At 42.9% G+C, this 15,956-nt stretch overlaps 1 protein-coding gene across 2 annotated transcripts in view; it reads right to left on the reverse strand.

Annotated features, from left to right (window-relative positions):
- The window catches only part of LOC141107465 (beta-1,3-galactosyltransferase 4-like), a 138,425-nt gene that overhangs the window by 98,496 nt on the left and 23,973 nt on the right, over positions 1-15,956 (reverse strand). The gene's annotated exons all lie outside the window — the stretch shown is intronic.

A 15,956-nucleotide genomic window follows, 5' to 3' on the forward strand; every position in this document is an offset into this window, starting at 1 on the left:
GGGGACACCAGTGGTTTACACTACTCCTAATGAATAATGCTGGTGATAAGGTGATGGCAAACGCTTAAAGTATTAGTAAATCAATAATATGAGGGCTGGCAGTGTATGCAGAGAACTTGGTCTGTCCAATCCAATACAAAACAGTGTAACCCCTCAGGATTTTTGAATGACAGAGTATGAAGTAAGAATGTTTATTTCGAGGGGCGGAGCTGGCGCGGAGCATGTGAGGACGGCAGAATCAGAGCTCTCTCTGCAGATTCCTGATCCTGACCAGATCCTGTGAGCTAAACGCTTGAATTTCGGCCTGGACTGCTGGGGCATAAGTGGGGGATCCTCAGGGGAGCCTCCGGAATTGGTAAAATATGGGCCACCCTGGCCAAAAATGCCGGGAGAGCGGCTAGCCCATTTTGCCTTGGGCTCTCAAGATGGCACCGCAGCGTCGGAGGAGGAGGAGGAATGGCCACCGCTACAGAGGCATGAGGACACAACACAGCCGGTGCCTGCTACCCCTGATCGGATAAGTCCCAGACTCCAGAAAGATCGCACCACACTCAGGGGAAGAACCTTGAACAGGGGGGATGACTGCAGGCTTAGAGCTGGCAGGGCCCTGGAAGAGGATGAGGAGCCATCCCTCACACAAATCATGGCAGCCATACAGGGGTGCCAAAACAAGCTAATATACCATTTCGGGGAACTGAAGGTTGAATTCTCCTTTATGAAACATGATATGCAGAAGCTTAGAGAAAAGGCACAGGCACCGCATTGCTACTTTGGAGGACACTGTCAGACCTATGAGCACAGATGTTCAGGTGATTAAAAAACCCCTCTCTGAACACACTATAAAAATGTCCGACATGGAGGACCGCATGAGAAGGAACAACATAAGGCTGGTGGGGTTCCCTGAGGGTGTGGAAGGCAACCATCCTGAGGAGTTCTTGGAGGAGTGGCTAAAAGTGCATATGGCCCCTGGTACTTTCACTGATATGTTTGCCATAGAAAGGGCACACCGAGTCCCAGGTAGAGCTCCACCGAAGGGAGCAATCCCCAGGCCCATGATTGCAAAGATCCTGCACTTCAGAGACAGGGAGAATATCCTGAAAGGGTCCAGGACAGGGCCTGAATTGAAGTGCAATAATTACCAGATATCTATTTATCATGATTTTTCAGCTACCACGCAAAAACAGAGAGCTTCCTTTTACCAGATAAAGGAATTGCTTAGAGAATTGAATTTGATCTATAGTATGCTGTACCCTGCAAAACTGCGCATTGTGGAGAATGGAAAACTTTTTTTTACCACCCCCATGGAGGCTTCTGAATTGCTGGATGCTAGAGGGTGACAGAGAGGTGAGATCTCCCCGAGAGTCCCATAGCACTTCATACACCTATGGCAGGTGTCCTGGGGGATGACTGCTGGAAAAGGGGGAGGACTATATATTTGCTTGGCCACATCATTACAGTACTGTCCTTTTTCTCCTTGAGTTATTTCCCTGATCCCAGGATGACCTGCCTAGTGACATACTGTGAGGCCTTACCCACCTGGCAGTCCAGGGGGCTAAAGTAAGCTGCTCAGTGTATGGATTGGGCTTGTTTTTTCTGTTTACTTGGTCAGAGTATCCTACGGCATTAGAGAAATCTGCAGACGGTTCTGCTAACTGCAGATTGGGGGAGAGGAACAGGGCGAAGGGAGGGGAGCAGGTTCTTTACCTCTCTTTAACATTTTTTTTTCTCACTTTTTTTTCATTTTTTTGTTGTTGAACTTTTTTCTTCACGGATTCACATCCGTTGTACCCACTTTTTGGGTTGAGATTTGGGGAATGAAGTGCCTGGTAAGTTGGGGCCGGGTGCGGGGTGGAGGAAGGGAGACATGGGTGGGGAAAAGAATCTGGGATAACATGCGATTAAACTTGCTACAAAGGGTAGATATGTTGTTCTAGTGATAAAAGTCCATAATAGATTTCTGACATTTGTGAATTTATATGTACAGCCTCCCTTCCCCTTATCTAATTTGAATGACATGCTACGCGCTGTCTATGAGATAGCGGAGGAGAAGATTTTTATTTTAGGAGATCTGAATACGGTGGCGGATCCGACACTGGATAGGTTGGGTGCGCCACCAGGGACTCCGGCACTGCTTGCGGGATGGTTGTCTGCTAATGGCTTCTGTGATGTATAGCGTGTTAGGCATCCGGAGAGAAGGGAATACTCTTGTTACTCCGAGAGCAGGGTTGAGGTGAGCGATTCCGCGGGTATACTACAAGCCTTCACCCACTTCTATAAAGAACTTTACAAGTCATGCGCCCCTCCAGGGGCAGTACTTTGAAAAATTATCTGAATTATATTGACCTGCCTCGGCTAACAAGCGAGGACTGTAATTTCCTGGAATCAGACATCACTGTGGAGGAGGTGGAGGGAGCAATATCTTCCTTTGCTCCGAGGAAATCCCCGGGCCTTGATGGCATACCCTCGGAATGGTATCATACCTTTGGGAGTGGGCTAGCACCCCGTATCTTATGTGTGTTCATAGCTGTTAGGTTGGAGGGAAGACTTCCCCCCTCTATGAGAGAGGCCCTAGTGGTCTTAATACATAAAGGGGGGAAGGATCCTAAAGAATGTGAATCCTATCGACCTATCTCGTTGATGAATGTCGACACCAAAATTCTTGCAAAAGTTATGGCAGGGAGGCTACAAACGGTAACTCTGAAACTAGTTAATCCGGATCAGACTGGCTGACAGGGAGATGTGCGCAAATGAATATCAGGAGACTCTTTGTTAACCTGCAAACTGAGCATGACAATTCTGGGGAGAGAGTAGTGGCCTCTTTAGACACCAAGAAGGCCTTTGATTCGGTGGACTGGGATTACCTGTTTGGTCTTTTAGAGATAATGGGATTTGGGCCTATATTTATATCATCGGTGAAATTGTTATACACAGAACCATTAATTAGAGTCAGAGTAAATGGGATTATATCTGAACCCTTCCCTGTCCTCCGGGGTGACCAGACAGGGATGCCCATCATCCCCTCTTTTATTTGCCGTGGCCATAGAACCCCTGACGGCTAAACTGAGAGACAGCCCCCACGTGAATGGATTTAGGGTGGGAGGGATTGAGGAACGGGTTTCCCTCTATGCCGATGACATGCTCCTATACCTACAAGATCCAGGTGCCTCATTGTCCACGGCTTTCCAATTGATACAGGAGTTTGGAGATTATTCTGGATTCTGTATCAATTGGTCCAAATCATCCCTATTTCCCAATGATGATACAGTGGCAGTCCCGGTTGACTACCCCATTCAGCTATCCCAATCATTTAAATACCTGGGGGGGGGGGTTCAACTTCCCATTTCGGGGTTCCTGGACCTCAATCTGAGACCGTTGATAGGGGCTCTTCGGGAGAGGGTACAGAGATGGTGAAACATGTCGTTGACGGTAATGGGTCGCATAAACCTATTTAAAATGATCTTTCTTCCAAAGTTGCTGTACATTTTTTTTAAATCACCTGTGTACGTCTCTGTGAAAGTATTCAGGCACATAGACTCTATTGTGGTGGAATTTTTGTGGGGATCCAGGGCCCCCAGGATATCTCTGGCAGTGCTGAAGCTACATGTGACAATGGGGGGTTTATCTATGCCGGATATGAGATCCTATTTTTTTGCTTCTCAATTGACATTCTTACATTGGCGATGCTTCCCCCAGGCTCCTAACGCCACTACACACACTTCCCAGGAAACCCTATTGAATATGCTGTTCAGAAAGGGTATACCAGGGAGGAAGGTGGGGTCTGTAATGGCGTTCCCAGGAAAGGGTGTTCCATCTATGTGCGCAGAGAATGATGGATGACCCTTTATGGATGTCACCCAATTGTCCTTTGTGGTGCAATAAATCCCTAAAAGAGTTCTGTAAACTAGAAGATGGGTATAGATGGGCCAAATATGGGGTGAAATATCTACACCATATATACCAAGATGGCAGGTTATCCTCCTTTGCACAACTGTGGGAGCAGTTCGGCATACCTAGAACTTACAATTCAGATATGCTCAACTGCAACATGCAGCGACAGCCCAGTTTGGGAGAGGGGAAGTGAAGGTACAAAATACTTTGTAAAAGGTCCTGATTGACCCAGAACCAACTAAGCATATATCCAGATACTATAGAGAGATAGGATTGGGAGGCCCTGACCTGACTGCTAGGACTAGATCCTGATGGACAGCGGTTATACCAGAATTGACTGAGGAATTGTGGCAGGAAGTCCTAGACACATACCTGGTCTCGGTTATTTCCTCCACAGATAGAATGATACGGCTTCGATATTTACATCAGGTGTACTATACACCGACCAGACTATTTAGAATGCACAGGAGGGATACTGCAAAGTGCCATAAGTGTAAGGGAACTGAGGGAACTTTTATCCACGTGATATGGGATTGCCCTAAGATAAGGCCTCTGTGGTCCCAGGTGACCGAGTTCATATCCGAACATTTTGCCCTTCCGAATATATGTTCTCCCCTAAGGTGTCTGTTGGGAGTCTTCGATCAAGAAGAGCTTATTGTGCATACAAAATTGTTCCTCAGACATCTGTACTTAGGAATGCGGAAATTGATCGCCCAAAGATGGATTCACGAGGAGCAACTCACTCTGGGAACGTGGATAAAAACAATAAACACAGATGTACCGCTTTATAAGATGACATATTAGGCAAGGGGGGCCCCCCCAAGAAGTTTAGGAAGGTATGGTTTAGGTGGATCGATTCCAAAAATACCCTAGACGAGGGGGAAAGGAGCAGCGGGATGGCTAAATGTAGGCAAAGATGAAAATAAACAGTAATGTGATAGATGAGAGGATGCATACAATACACTGGACAGCTTAACACCGGAGGAGGGGGGGGGGGGATTCGTTTATTTCTATGTTTGAAAGTATGTTCTTATGGTTGATGTTGACTGTTCCGACATAGTGTTTACTTTATTTTTTATATTTAAAAAAAAAAAAAAGAGCAAAACTCCGGTTGGAGGACTTAAAAGGAGAGTTTAGAAGAGTCTAGGAGAGTTTATGTTAGCATGTGTTGATTTTAAGAGCAATCTTATGCAATTAATGTAATGTCTGCCAACCTAATACTTGAATTATGTGATGTAACATGCCATTATGCTCAATAAAAAACTTGTTTAAAAAAAAAAGAATGTTTATTTCATAATCACAATTGATAAAATTACAAATGTCAAAGAGTTAACATGTAAAAAAATGGTAACAAATATATACAAAATAGGCATGAAACTTAGCTGCCTTATTCGAAGATTAGGCTAGCAAAAGTGCATGTTACAAATGACCCCTGACATGTTCCGGAAGATGACGTCCTTCCTTAGAGGCTTAGTGTCATTTAGGACAATCATATTTCTTGTTTTTTTGTTCTATAAATATAGCAAATATTAGTATAAAGCAATAACAGTATAGTTGGAAGAAAGATTTCTCATTAGAATCATACTTTCAACATAGATTGACATGCTAGAACATAGTTGATGACAATATGACAGTGGATCTGAGTACTTACACGGGCAGGCCAATCGATGCTGAGCACACAGGGAGGTGGAAATGTGTCTACATTCCTCCCAAATCAGCAAACCAGAAATGACCGTCAGTGGCGCGGCAAGGGAGACAGGGCAAGGGGTCCACTGCAAGAACACCCAGCTGATAAGGGTGGAAGATCCAGCCACAGCTAACCGGCCATAAATGTATATGTATCACAATTGGTCGGTAAATATGTATCTAAAATTGAAGAAGAGACAAAACAAAAGGCAACAGTCAGGGCACTAGAGAGCATGATATACACAGTGCTCTCTAGTGCCCTGACTATTGACTTTTGTTTGTTTCACCAACTATGTTTTAGCATGTCAATCTATGTTGAACGTATGATTCTAATGAGAAATCTTTCTTCTAACTATACTGTTTTTGCTTTATACTAATATTTGCTATATTTAAATTTATAGAACAAAAATACAACAAATACGATTGTCCTAAATGACACTAAGCCTCTGAGGAAGGACGTCATCGTCTGAAACATGTCAGGCATCATTTGTAACATGCACTTTTGCTAGCCTAATCTTTGAATAAGGCAGCTAAGTTTCATGACTATTTTGTATATTTAGTATATATTTGTTACCATTTTTACATGTTAACTCTTTGACATTTGTAATTGTATCAATTGTGATGATTATGAAATAAACATTTTTACTTCATACTCGGTCTGTCATTCAAAAATCCTGAGGGGTTACACTGTGTTTTGTGCACTAGGTCTTCTTTTGTTTCATATTGGATTAGACGGACCAAGTTCTCTGCATACACTGCCAATCCTCATATTATTGATTAACCATTTTGGGTTTAACGTCCTTAATCCCCTCAACGAGGGGTTGGCAGTTTATGCATTATATTTTAACTACATGTTTTGTATGAATAGTTTTAGATTTCTCAATGTATACCGTATTTATCGGCGTATAACACGCACCGGCGTATAACACGCACCCCAATTTAGGAGGGAATTTTAAGGAAAAAAAACTTTTAGGAGGGAAGTTGAAGGGAAAAAACTTACATTTAAATGCCCATCATTGCAGCCTTCTCAGTGCAGCCTTGCCCCAGTGCAGCCATGTCAGTGCAGCCTTCCCCAGTGCAGCCTTGCCCAGTGCAGCCTTGCCCAGTGCAGCCTTCCCCAGTGCAGCCTTCCCCAGTGCAGCCTTCGATCCCCTGTCTTCAAAATCGCCGACCGCGATTTGAAAATGGCGCCGCCGGCGCCGAAATACACAGAGCCGGTCCTCGGCTCTTTCCGGCGGCTCTCGTTCACTTTCGGCTCCACTCGTAGTCCCGAGCGGAGCTATCCGAACGAGAGCCGCCGGAAAGAGCCGAGGACCGGCTCTGTGTATTTCGGCGCCGGCGGCGCCATTTTCAAATCGCGGTCGGCGATTTTGAAGTTGTGCCGCTCGGGATCGCATGGGATCGGCGTATAACACGCACCTGCGACTTTCCCCTGATTTTAAGGGGAAAAAAGTGCGTGTTATACGCCGATAAATACGGTATCTTTCACTGATTGTTACATGTTACACATGTTATAATTTTTAGCTCTGTGGATCTCACTATACATACCCTGTTTCCCCGAAAATAAGACCTAGCGTGATTGTCAGTAATGGCTGCAATATAAGCCCTACCCCCCAAATAAACCCTACCCTGTTTCCCAGAAAATAAGCCCTACCCTGAAAATAAGACCTACAAGGACTTTAACTAGGGCTTATTTGGGGGGTAGGGCTTATATTGCAGCCATCACCTACAATCACGCTAGGTCTTACTTTCGGGGAAACAGGGTAGGCCCACTAAAATTACTATTCTTTCACTTGCTTTATAGCAGTAATCAAATCACTTCCATGCTCCCCATCCCTGGAATATTCTGTGCCAGTAATATGGCAGAATACCTAGGTGAGGACTGGGAGAACCTTATGTCTAAAACAGGTAAAGATTTTGACACCAATGAACTCATGAAATCAGAGATCAAATTTTCTTTTCTTAACCTTACTCATACTGTAGAAAAAAAGGCCTCTCTTTTCTTGCACATTAAGTCCTTTGAAGACCACCAAAAAAATGATTTTAACTCCTTTGGACTTCGGGCGCAGATCTTCCCCTCTTTTGAGAAGATCAAGCCAGAATTCAAGATAGCCTGGGAGAAAGTTCTCAAACGATGCTCTGCTGAATGACTCTGTTGATTCAAGATATCAGAAGAAAATGTTGGAGCTCGACACCAAAATCGAGGCTTTAAACACCCAATTAACAAAATTGAAAGCACATACCCGCCATGACCAATTAGAAAAACAGCTCAGAGAACGGTTTGAGAAATATAATAAGAGATACTTATTAAAAAAGACAAAAAATTATTTTGGGACAAAAAGGCCTTCCAGGAAGAACGTGCATATAGATGGATTAATAGTTATAGAGCACCAAATTCCAGCAATACATATGTTCGTGCTCCTTATCGCACCAACAATAGAACCAAGATATCCCAAATACCTAAATCACCCATTGTGTCTCAACCTGCACCCCCACTCACAAATGCACATAGACGTCAGAAACGCAGCCGCCTGGTTAATATCTCGAACAACGACATTTCTGACATAGATGACTCCCCATCTTCATACACTAGAGAATATTCTAACAAATCCAAATCCTCTCACGCTCACACCAAAGCATCTCACCAATCTAACACCTCCACACCCACTTCACTTTCTGGTCCATCTCGTCAAAGCTATTTTTTAGATCGCATGCGAGCACAAACCAAGAAACATCAGGACAATTTACACAACCAGCCACACAAATTGAAGAAAACTCATCCATCCACCAATCACTAAAAATCATCAACCTGTCTGATCATATTATTTCAGTAGATGAAACAACAATTTTAGAAAAGGGTCTCACATTTTGCCCAGTTGCACATATTGATAAATTTGAGGGTCTCAAGGATGTGCATCTGTTTGTCCGTAATCTCTTATTAAAATCTTTGTACATAAAAACACAATCAGGTGCAAGTATTACTCACACTACTACTGAAGTAGAGGCAATTGACAGCCTCATAACTTTATTGGAAGAAAATGAATCCCAAGAACTCATAGATTTTCTTGACCTTGATACTATCTTGGCTGAGGTCGATGACACAATACCTACACACCTCTCCCATCTAAATCCAATCTCAATTCTTTGAAAGTCTTTACTCTACTCCAAGCTCAAACCCCAATGCTGCTTCATTCTTAAAATTGGTCGCAAGAGATATACGTAATTTAGAGATCTCCCCTCACCAACATGGCAATCCTACACATAATGAACAACAGGCACTTCAGTCATTAAAGCGGGGGTCCACCTATCTATCTTTTTTTTTTTTTGGAGTTCATTCACAAACTTTTCTTCTCATGATTATCTACTCACATGTTCTGTGTAATAAGTCCGCCTGTGTCCGATTTCGTTGTAAAGAATAACTTATAAAATTCACTGAAGGCAGTTCCCATCTTCATTGTGGGCATTTGAAGCCCACAAGCATGTATTTCCTGGATGCGGTGAATGCTGGGAGCAGAGATGTTGTGATGACGCTGTTGCACAATGCATGCTGGGAAGCCTAAGACTAGCTCTCAGGGACTGTGGGAGGTCTGGGAGAGGCTAGAAACACGCCTACTCCCATGGGAGGAAAACCAGGAAGTGCAAAGAAGATTAGAAAAAAAAAGGTAATTACGGCGATTTAAATTTTTTTACACAGCATGTCAGCATCTAGGCACGGAAGAGAATGCATAGAGATAATGTTCAAAATTTGGGTGGAACCCCGCTTTAAGAGAAAATTCAGTTATTACAATCAAACCAGCCGACAAAGGCGGGAACATTGTGATACAAAACAATATTGATTATGTTGAAATGTTATTATATTAAATAACCCACAATGGTACAAACGCATACCCTAGTCTATGATTGATAGCTTTATAAGAAACTTTTGTGTGCTAGTTGATCAGACCTTTTACCACAATGTCATGGACAAAAATACTTGGGAGTATATTAGGACGGGCTTCCCAAGGGAGGCAACGTTTTATACACTCCCAAAAATATACAAGAACACTCACCAGCCACCAGGAAGACCAATTGTCTCAGCGAGAGGCAGTCTTACAGACAACCTCAGTAAATTTGTTGATAGACTTTTACAACCCTTGGTGGAAGGCCTTCCATCACATATAAAAGACACTATTCATCTGCTTCAGATTCTGGATGGCCTCCATGTCAAAGGCGACACTCTTTTAGTCGACATTGACGTGGAGGCCCTATATAGTTCAATTCCTCACGATTTGGGTCTCTCAATTATATGACATGTGCTACTTCGTTAAAATATGTATATTGACTCGTTGAGTTTATTGTGGCATCCCTCGAGTTTATACACAATTACTTTTCTTTCAATGGCTCCCACTACCTCAAGGTACAGGGCGTTGCTATGGGTACATGTTGTGCCCCAGCATACGCCAATCTGTACCTGGGGGAGTGGGAGTGGTTGTTGCTTTCAGACAGTGGAGTATGTAGTTATATCGGGTATGCTACAGCCTGGTATCGCTACATAGGTGACATCATCATGCTATGGGATGGTCCTAGTGCAACTCTTTTTGAATTTTTGGAATACATAAATTCAAGTAATACATTCAATCTTAAATTTACCACGATTCATGATGCACTTAGGATCTCATTTTTGGATTTGACAATTATTAAAGTGGAGTTCCACCCAAAAGTGGAACTTCCACTCATCAGATTCCTCCCCCCCTCCGGTGACACAGTTGGCACCTTTCAGGGGGGAGGGGGGTACAGATACCTATATATTATAGGTATCTGTACCCACTTCCGGCATAGATAGCCGCAGAATCTGCGGTTATTTACGCCACTTCCTGCTCCCTCCCCGCTGCCTGCTGGGAAACACACGGGTCCCAGAGGCAGCAGGGACCATCCGTATTGCGCTGCGCGACTCGCGCATGCGCAGTAGGGAACCAGGAAGTGAAGCCGCACTGCTTCACTTCCTGATTCCCTTACCGAAGATGGAGGCGGCAGCACCCGAGGACGGAGAGACGGTTCGGCCTCGGGTGCCGACATCGCGGGCGCCCTGGACAGGTAAGTGTCCATGTTTTAAAAGTCAGCAGCTGCAGTATTTGTAGCTGCTGACTTTTAAAAAAAAAAATTTCGGCGGCGCTCCGCTTTAAACATCTAGATGGCTCTCTTCAAAGTGAGCCTCATAGAAAGCCCACAGCGGGCAATACTATTCTCCAAGCTTCCAGTTTCCATCCTGAGCCCCTGTTGGCATCTAGCCCATTCGGACAGTACATCAGAGGCAGACATAACTGTTCTAGTGATGTTCTGTACGAAAAGGAAGTGCTCACACTTAGAACAAGGTTACGTGCTAGAGGTTATTCTATTCCAATGGGATCCTAAAAAAAGCATATAAAAAAGCCAAAAACAGGGTTCGTAAGAACCTCCTTTTCTCTAAAAAACAGAACAAAGAATCTACACCCACACGGGTTATTACAAGATATTGTCAAAAACAGACAGATTAAGGCCATTCTACAAAAATACTGGTACCTACCTCAGCATGGATACTATGCTAGCACCATTTGTCCCTACTCAACCACTAATCACCTACCGTAGAGCTCCATCACTACGCGACAAACTTGTCCATTGTAAATATAAAATCAATAAACATGACAGTGTTAAACCAACAGGGACATTTAAATGTGGTAATCGCAATTATTGCCAGTATATTCATACTGGAAAGAATTTATATCTACTGAACGGAGAGAAATTTAGACCTAAATTGCCACACTGCAGGTGTAGTCTATCTACTGCAGTGTGAATGCAATTGCTACTATGTGGGAAAAACCAAACTTGAATTCTGGCGAAGAATTTACAGACATATCGCCAGCATCAAAGAGAAGGACCCTGGTCTTCCCCTTGGAAGACACAGTCACACAGTGCATTTTGATCATACTCCAAAGGTGCGATTTCTTGCACTGGACCATATTCCAAACAACTCAAGAGGGGGCGATTTAAACAAGCAACTCTAAGGCCCCATTCACACCTGAGCGTAGCGGTTTTTAGCGTTTTTCCGGCGTTTTGTTGCGCGTTTCTTTGGGCATATTTGCGCGTTTCCATGCAGCGTTGTCCAGCGTTTTTGAGCTTTGGCGGTTTTTTTATTAACCAATAGGAAAAATAATCATCTGTTTCATCATTTGTTGCTATGTTTTCAGATTTTGTCATCTGCTTCCTGCTCCAAAAACGCCCAAATCTGCCCGATTCGCATGACAAAAAAGCAGAGGTGGGGGACTCGAGTCACATGACTTGACTCGAGTCGGACTCGAGTCACCTGTTTGAGGACTTGCGACTTGCTTGACAAAATTAAATAAATGACTCGACTTGACTTTGACTTGCCACTAATGACTTGCGACTTGACTTTGACTTGGGCTATTTGACTTGCAAGGACTTGCAATGACTTGGCACCACCAGTGCTGTGTCTTGGCCTAGGCAAAATATGCCAAGAAAAAAGCACTAAGCAGTTTTGTTAATGTTGAAAATGAAACAAAACCTTTCCTGAAAACTGACTTTTAACTAATTTTAAGGATGGAAATGGGGTAGATCAGTATTTTGACTTAATTTGTGACTTGACCAAAATAAATGACTTGACTTGACTTGCTTGACTTCTAGCAGGGACTCGACTTGACTTGCTTGCTTTTCGCCACAGTAACTTGGGACTTGCTTATGACTTGAAGGTTAAGACTTGAGACTTGCTTGTGACTTGCACATGTGTGACTTACCCCCATGTCTGCAAAAAAGGGTCCAGAACTTGTTTGAGCTTCAGGCGTAGGGCTTCAGGCGACTTGGAGTGGAGATGTGAACCATCTCCATAGAGAATAATGGATTTTTTCCCCTCAAGCGTATTGTAGCTTGAGGCTTCAAGCTACAAAACGCTCAGGTGTGAATGGAGTCTTACAGAGTGAATTGGAGGTGGATTTTTCGCCTTAATGCAATTGCACCTCCAGGTCTGAATGAGGCGTTTAACTTCAAACCGTATCTGGAAGGCTTTCAGTCAGGCATGTGTGCGGTATGCCCTATACACACGGTCGGACATTGATCGGACATTCTGACAACAAAATCCATGGATTTTTTCAGACGGATGTTGGCTCAAACTTGTCTTGCATACACACGGTCGCACAAAGTTGTTTGAAAATCCAATCGTTCTGAACGCGGTGGCGTAAAACACGTACCTCGGGACTACAAATGGGGCAGTAGCCAATAGCTTTCGTCTCTTAATTTATTCTGAGCATGCGTGGCACTTTGTGCGTCTGATTTGTGTACACACGATCGGAATTTAACCGATCGGATTTTGTTGTCGGAAAATTTTATTTCCTGCTCTCAAACTTTTTGTGTCGGAAATTCCAACGGAAAAAGTCCCATGGAGCCCACACACGATCGGAATTTCCGATAACACAATCCGATCGCACTTTTTCCGTCGGAAAATCCGACCGTGTGTACAGGGCATAAGACTTATAAAAGCAAGGGTTTTGAGGCCCTTAAAGCATAATTTCCTATAGGCATGGCCAATATCTTTTATTGTTGATTACTACAATATAGGTATATGTATATATATATATATATATATATATATATATATATATATATATATATATATATATATATATATATACATATATATATATATATAGGATTTGTGTTGTTTATATATTCCAGCACATTGTGCTATTAATTGATTTTGTACCACCATTATTATGGATTTGTGATTCTGTTTGTTTTCGTTTTATTTATTTTTTTAAAAGGTGTTTATTTAGTTTTCAGCGATACAACAACATATCAGTATAGCATTCAACATGGATACAATAGTCAATTAGCATAATAAAAGTAACCATACTTTGTATATTTCCTAGGCCGTTTTGTTATAATGAAAGTCTTAAGAGGAAGAAGCAAGACCCCCCGTTCCCCAAGCGCCAAACTATTGGCGGGTAGGGATGGGGGATTCGTCACAGGCCATATCCAGAAGGTACATTTCCAATGGTTCAAATACAACCAAAACAAAAACATGAACACTCATACAACCATACACTCACCATTCATACCAACCTAAATCTCACCAATATCTCACTTTTGTTGTGAGACCCATCTCTACCATAGATATAGAAAATATCACATATCTTATATTTTCCACGACATCTCCCTGTCTCTTTCACATTGCATATAACCTATCTCCATCCCATTCTATCCCTGAATATGCACAAACTATCTTATCAGTTTAGTTGGGAAGATAGAACTGTGCCCCAATAAGAGTTGGAGACATCCATCCACAGTTGCCACACTTTAGTAAATTTTTAAAAACATGCTCTACTGTTATATATAATTTTGAATTTGGGAAGCTCCCCATTAATAATACGAAACAAAGACTGTACTGTTGGAGGGTTACTATCTTTCCAGTGTAGCAGTATCACTTAACGTGCATAAAATAAGACAGTTCGAGTTAGAATCCGGGCAGGCACTCTGTGTATAAAATCATTCAAAATGCCCAACAGCCCTACATCAGGCTTCTGGGGCACCAGAAGAGCCAGTTGATTGTAAAAAAAAATGAATAAGTCCATCCAAGAGGAAGCCAGTCCAGGAAAGCTCCAAAACATATGATATAAATCAGCGTTATTCAAATTACATCTGGGGCATGCTGCATTAGTAACCAACCCCATTCGGTTCAACTTAGCTGGAGTGTAATGTAGATGATGAATAAACTTAAATTGTATATATTGATCTGCTGTACTTATATCTTGAAAACAGACCTCAGTGGCTTCTTCCCAGCCCTCTTCTGTAAGTTAAGGCATTAACAAACTCCATTTTTAAAAGGAGTTTTGAAATGGGTCTACCCTTGCCCCGGAGAGGCAGCCATAGAAGGTAGTTACCAATTTAGTAATATCAGGATAGGACGATAGATCTGCCATTGGAGACTCCTCAAGCTCTATAGACAATGACCCAAACTGAGCCCGAATGGCATGCCTGAGGAGTAAATACTTATAAAAGAATTTATGATCAATACGATAACTTCCCCTTAAATTTTCAAAGGATTCAAAAGTATTCCCTTTGATTACATGGGAAAGATGTGTAATCTGTAGGCGGGTCCACCATTGTGAGTCTGGATGCCCATAGAGCTCAGGGAGGCTGTGATTGTGCCAGAGAGGAGTTTGTGGTGTCCTCCCCAAAACCATAGTCGCAAGCCTCTTTTTCCCCTCTCTCCATGCCAACAGACCTACATCTATAGGGGAATATCAGGAACATTTGGATTTCAGTGCCCTATGTAATTCATCTTGAAATGAAACCGACGAACTATAAAATGTCAACAGAAGAGCTGTGGAAGGGGTCTGAGGCTCCGAGTGTAGCCAATCATAAACATAGGTGAGTTGGGAGGCTATGAAGTAATCATGGAGATTTGGGTAGGCAAGACCTCCCTTTAATTTGGAAGCTTGTAAGCATGATCTTGCTATTCGTGGTTGGGTATTGCTCCATATGAACGAAGATAAGGTGGATTCAATTTTCAAAAATAATTTCTTTGGGAGGTAAATTGAAGCAGCTCTAAAACAATATAAACATTTTGGCAAATAGATCATCTTAAAAATATTTATTCGACCTATCAGGTTCAAGGGGAGCATTGACCATGTTTGAAGTTTGTCCACCATTTGTTTAATAATGGGGGTAACATTTAATTCTACATATGTCGAGAATTCATTATGGATCTGAATGCCCAAATATTTAAAGGATTGGGTCTTCTGAAGGTTAGAATTACTCAAATAATTATATGCTAGAGGGGGGCCAATAGGGAAGGCTATGGAGTTGTGCCAACCGACCCTCAGTCCAGACACTTCCCCAAACTCTTCCACCACCTGCATCAAACTAGTAAAAGAGCTTTCCCTGCCATCGAGATACACAAGTGCATCATCTGCGTATAGAGATATCTTTTCTTCCAAAGCACCACAACGGATGCCCCCTATCCCAGACGCCTGCCGCACCGCCAGAGCCTAAGGCTCAATGGCGAGAGCAAACAGATGTGGGGAGAGGGGGCAGCCCTGCCTAGTACCCCTTTTTAGAGAGAATGGTGAGGAGAGATCTCTATTAGTACGAACCCTAGCTCTAGGGCTTGCATATAAAAGATGAACCCACCTCATATAATGTGGGCCACAACCCATCCTTGACATGGTTTCCCACAGAAACGTCCAACGGACAGTGTTGAAACAGAACAAGGAATTGGTTGCACACTGGAACTCCAAATTATCTTGATGTCATCTTTATTGTCAAAAAAGGGTTAGACAGATACAGGCAAAGGTAGACGTTTCACAAGCGATAGCTTGCTTGTTCACAACCCAGTGTCGAAAGCCTTCAACACA

The sequence above is a fragment of the Aquarana catesbeiana genome, linkage group LG09 (assembly GCF_042186555.1).
Source record: "Aquarana catesbeiana isolate 2022-GZ linkage group LG09, ASM4218655v1, whole genome shotgun sequence".
NCBI lineage: Eukaryota > Metazoa > Chordata > Amphibia > Anura > Ranidae > Aquarana > Aquarana catesbeiana.